The sequence below is a fragment of the Penaeus vannamei genome, chromosome 20, assembly GCF_042767895.1.
Source record: "Penaeus vannamei isolate JL-2024 chromosome 20, ASM4276789v1, whole genome shotgun sequence".
In the NCBI taxonomy this organism is placed as follows: domain Eukaryota; kingdom Metazoa; phylum Arthropoda; class Malacostraca; order Decapoda; family Penaeidae; genus Penaeus; species Penaeus vannamei.
Window position 1 is genome coordinate 6564333 of NC_091568.1, and position 5000 is coordinate 6569332.

The window sequence follows — 5000 nt, forward strand, 5'->3', positions numbered from 1 at the left end:
TATATTTTCCCACGCTCCCAACGAGAAAAAAACCTTCATTTCATAATAATTATTTCAAAATTCAACCCCAATTTCTTCTCATCTCGGGGAATTTAATTCTCAACATCACTAAATCCCATTCCCCCCAAATTTCCTCTAATCAGAGTAAATAATCACACGGAAAATGAAGGGAAAACGGGCTAACGACATGTAAACAAAGATGCCAGAGGACCACTCGGCACGTAGAGCATTTAGTGAGAGGAGTACGAGCAGAGAATGAATGAGCGAGCAAACACGCGAGTCACTGAGTGTCAGGTGGTCCGGAATGTCGTAGGAGGAGAGGCGTAGGAGGGGGAAAGAGGAAGGGTGATAAATGAGGAATAATGAAGGCAGGGTGACAAGACAGAAAGGGGAGAATGGGAGGAGGAATGAAGGAGGGTTGATAAATGAGGAATAATGAGAGCAGGGTGACGAAAGAGAGGAAGAGAAAAATGGGAGGAGGAATGAAGGAAGGGTGATAAAAGAGGGATAATGAAGGAAAAGTCATAAAGGAGAGAAAGAGAAAAATGGGATAAGGAATGAAAAAAGGGTGAGAGAGGAGGGAGAGAAGGGGATAAAGGATGAAGAGATGAAAGAGAGAAGAGACGAAGGAAGATAATGGATAAGGGAGAGAAGAATAGGAATGAAGGAAGGGTGATAAAGGAGGGAGAGAGGAAAGGGAAGAAGAACGAAATAAGGGTGATAGGAAGAGAGAGCAGAATGGAAATGAGGAATAATGGTGATAAAGAAGGAAGAGCAGGATGGAAAGGAGAAACAAGGGGAGAAAGATAGGTGAAAATGGTAACCGGTAAAGTCAGAAAGAAAGGAAGAGAAATATTTAGAGGCAAGGAAAGGAAGGAGAACTAGAAATAGAATAAATGAAGGGCGAAATAAAGGAAGAACGAAAGGTGAATAGGAGAATTGGTAGTAGCGAATGAAGTGATGAAAAGGGTATAAGAAAAGAAGAAAAGAGATTGGATTTTGGGCAAAGGAAGGGAAAGAGAAGTGGGAGAAACACTAAAGGGAAAGTAGAGGGCAAGAGAAGGCGAAGTGAGGGAAGGGACTGATTGAAGGAAGGGAGGGAGACGAAGGGAAAAAGGGGAAAGAATAGAATAATGAACGAAGGAAAGAGAGAGAAGGAGCTGAAGAGAAGGGAGGACACACAGAAGGATAGAAAGAAGTGAGGAAGTGAGAGAGAGAGAGAGAAGGGTGGGGAGCAGATAGATCGATAGATAGATAGATAGACAGACAGATAGATAGATAGATAGAGAGAAATAGAGAAAGGGGGAGACAGAAACAAAGATAAAGGAGAAAGACAGTGACAGAGACAAAAACAGAAACAGAGACAGAGACAGACAAACAGGTCGATAAACAAAGAGATCGCTAAAAAAGACAGACAGGGAGACAAGCTGAGAAGAAAGACAACAAGGTCTTCCATCAATCAATCCCAATAAGTAAAACTATCATTCCAATACTCGTTAATCACCGTCAATACCTCAGCAATCACACGCCCCTCACATAAACACGAACACACAAACGCACAAACACGTCGACCCGCCCATAAAACACCTACGCTGCACATTCCCTCAAAAAAAAAAAAAAAAAAAAAAAAAAAAAAAAAAAAAAAAAAAAAAAAAAATTCTACGTCAAGTTCTTGCTTCATCCTCTTTCTTCTTCTCTCTTTTCCCCTCTCTGTCTCCCTCTCTCACCTTCAGTTCACGTTCCTTTATTGCCTCTCTTTCTTTCCCCCTCACCGTCTCCGTTGTTTCCTTCTACACGTTCTACTCCTCCTTCTTTCTCTTTCTCTTTCTCTACTCCGTTCACCCCTTCGCTTCACGCTGTAGCATTATATCTTTCTCCCTATTCTCTTTCTCCTTCTCTACTCCACCTCTTCTGTCATTTCTAACACTCCTTCTTCCTTCCTTCTTTCCCACTTTGATCTCCTCTCCCCTCTCTTTCCCTTCTCACTCTCTTCCCCTCACTTTCTAGCGTCAACTCTCCTTATTATCCTCTCTCCCACTCCGCTCTCCTTCCTTTCCACTTATTCCTTGTTTCCCCTCACACTCTCATCAATTCCTTCTCCTTCTGATTCACGTCCAAATATCCCTTCCCTCCATTTCGCTCCCCCGTTCTCTCCTCCCCTGCTTTCTCTTACTTTCTTCTGCCCTCCTCCTCTTCCTTAAGTTCTAGCATCACTTATACCTCCTCTTTTTTCCTCATTCTAACGTCATTTTCCCCTCTATCGCACTTTCTAGCATCACCTCCCCTCTCTCCCTCTCTCTATCCACCTTCTCCTCCACCCTACGTCCTAACGTCACTCCCTATCCCTCGTCCTTTCCCCTCATCCTCTCCCTGCTTGTCCTTTAATTCACATTCTGGTATCCTCTCACTCTCTCTCCATCCCCTTCTACCTCAACTCCTAACCTCTTCATTCCTTCCTCTTTTTTTTCCTTTACCCTCTTCTTCCCTCCCTTTCCGATACTCATTCTCCATCTCTTGTTTTTCTCTCACCTTCTCTTCCTCTTCCTTTCTCCTCTCTTTCTCTCCCCTTCTCCCCCTCCCCTTCTTCCTTTCCCTCCCTCTCTCCCTTTCTTCCATTCCCCTCACCTTCCCTCCTTACCCTCTCTCCTCTTCTCCCTTTCCCCTCACCTTCTTTCTCATTCTCCTTAACCTTGCGTTCAAGTAGCCCCCTTCCCCTTCTTGTCCCACTCCTCCATCTCACGTTCTAACTCCGCCCCCTCCATTACCCTCCCCCTTCCTTCCTCCCACACCCTCGCCCCCCTCTCCCTTCCCCCTTCCTCCCTTCTTTCCCCTCCCTCACTCCCTCTCCTTCCTCCCTCACCCTTCTCCCCTCCTATACCCTCCCCCACCCCCTTCCCCCTCCCCAGACCCCTCTCCTTCCTCCCTCACCCTTCTCCCCTCCTTTCCCCTCCTATACCCTCCCCCACCCCTTCCCCCTTCCTCCTTTCCCCTCACCTACACCCTCTCTTCGTCACGTTCAACGGCTATTCCTTTTATGACCTGTTTATTGTTCCTATTATTTTCCCTCTCTTCTCCCACGCTCCTGTCAGCTGATTGCGTTAGGTTGTGGCAAAAGAAGGAGGAGGAAGAGGAGACGGAAATGGAAGAGGAGAAGAAAGAGAAGAAGGAGAAAGAGAAGGAGATGGAAGGGGAGAAAAAAGTGCAGAAGGAGAAAGGGGGGAATTACGTGGAAGAGGCAAAGAAAGGAAAGAAGGAGATGGGAGAGGAGAAGATAGAAGAGAAGGAGACGGGAGAGGAGAATAAACGATATTCTCTCCTTCTATCCATGGTCTTGTCAGCTGCTTGCGTAAGCTTGTGGCCAAAGAGGAAAAAAAAAGCGAAAAAGAAGGAGAAAGAGAGGAAGGAAGGAGATGGAGGACAAAGAGAAGAAGAAGAAGCGAAATATGCGAAATAATTTTCCCTTTCTCCGCCCACGTTCTCTACAGCTTGCGTAAGGTGACAAATAAGAAATGAGAAGAGAAAGAAAAAGAAGGAGAAGGAAAAGGAGGAGGAAAAGAAGCAAAATATGCAGAAAAGGAGAGGAAGAAGAAAGAAAACTGAAGAAGCAGCAGGAGGAGGAGGAGAACGAGGGGAATAAGAATATAAATAAGAAGAATAAGAAAATGAATCTGAAGAAGTATGAGAAGAAGAAAGGTGAGGAGGGAAAGACGAAGTTTATTAATATCAAGATTAAGAATTATGTTGATAATAATAGCAATAATATGAAAACCAATGAGACCTGAAGCCCCGAAATTTAATTTGCAAAAATCAAAAGAGTTGTAGCCATCCGTTGGGTATCATCTTGGAAAGTCAACGAAGGCACATATATTTTTGCAGATTTTATTGCATACTGAGGCTTTCGGCGTGATTTGGATGTGTAAGGAAAATAAGTATATAATGCAGATTTCAGTAATAATGATAGAAAAAAATACGCAGATTTCAGCAAACACATTCTGAAATTCTTTTGATGTATTTCTATTTACGTGTCAGTTAATACATATATTCAAATGTTTCTGACTCGCTGATATACTAAGAGGAAAAATATAACGATTTTGATCTTTTAGTTAAATTGTAACATCCGTTCAGATTCGCACTCACACACAACCACCCACCCACCCACCCACACGATCACCCACCCACCCACACGCACCCCCACCCACACGCCCACCCACCCACCCACACGCCCACCCACCCACCCACACGCCCACCCACCCACCCACACGCCCATCCACCCACCCACACGCCCATCCACCCGCCCACACCCCCATCCACCCACCCACACGCCCACCCACCCACACGCCCACCCATTCACCCGCCCACTCATACGCCCACCCATTCACCCCCCCGCCCATCCATCCACCCACACGCTCGCCCATCCACCCACCCACACGCCTACCCACCCATTCACCCGCCCACACGCCCGCCCATCCACCCACCCACACGCCCATCCACCCGCCCACACGCCCATCCACCCACCCACACGCCCGCCCATTCACCCGCCCGCCCACACGCCCACCCGCACGCCCACCCACCCACACACACACACACACACACACCCACACACACATAAATATGAATATATACAAAAACATAAATACACATAGAAGATATGGTTATAAGTATAGAATCATATGTAAATATATATATACTGATAGAGATACACATACAGTAGATACAGATATTGATATACAATACCAGGCAAATAGATAAACAAATAAATAGCTAACTAAATATACATAAATATGAGGAGTCATCCATGATCTATCTCCTGTAATTACGGGGCTCATGGCGTCTATACAGCCTTAAGCTCTCAGGGTCTTTTGATATCATCCCGATCATAATATTGGCTGGTGATCCGATGTTTCTGTGACAGGTGTGTGAGATTTTGCTGTTCTTTATGTCTAGTCGTCGTTATAAAGATGTTTAGGCAGTTTTATTTGTATGTGTGTGCGTGTCTGTGT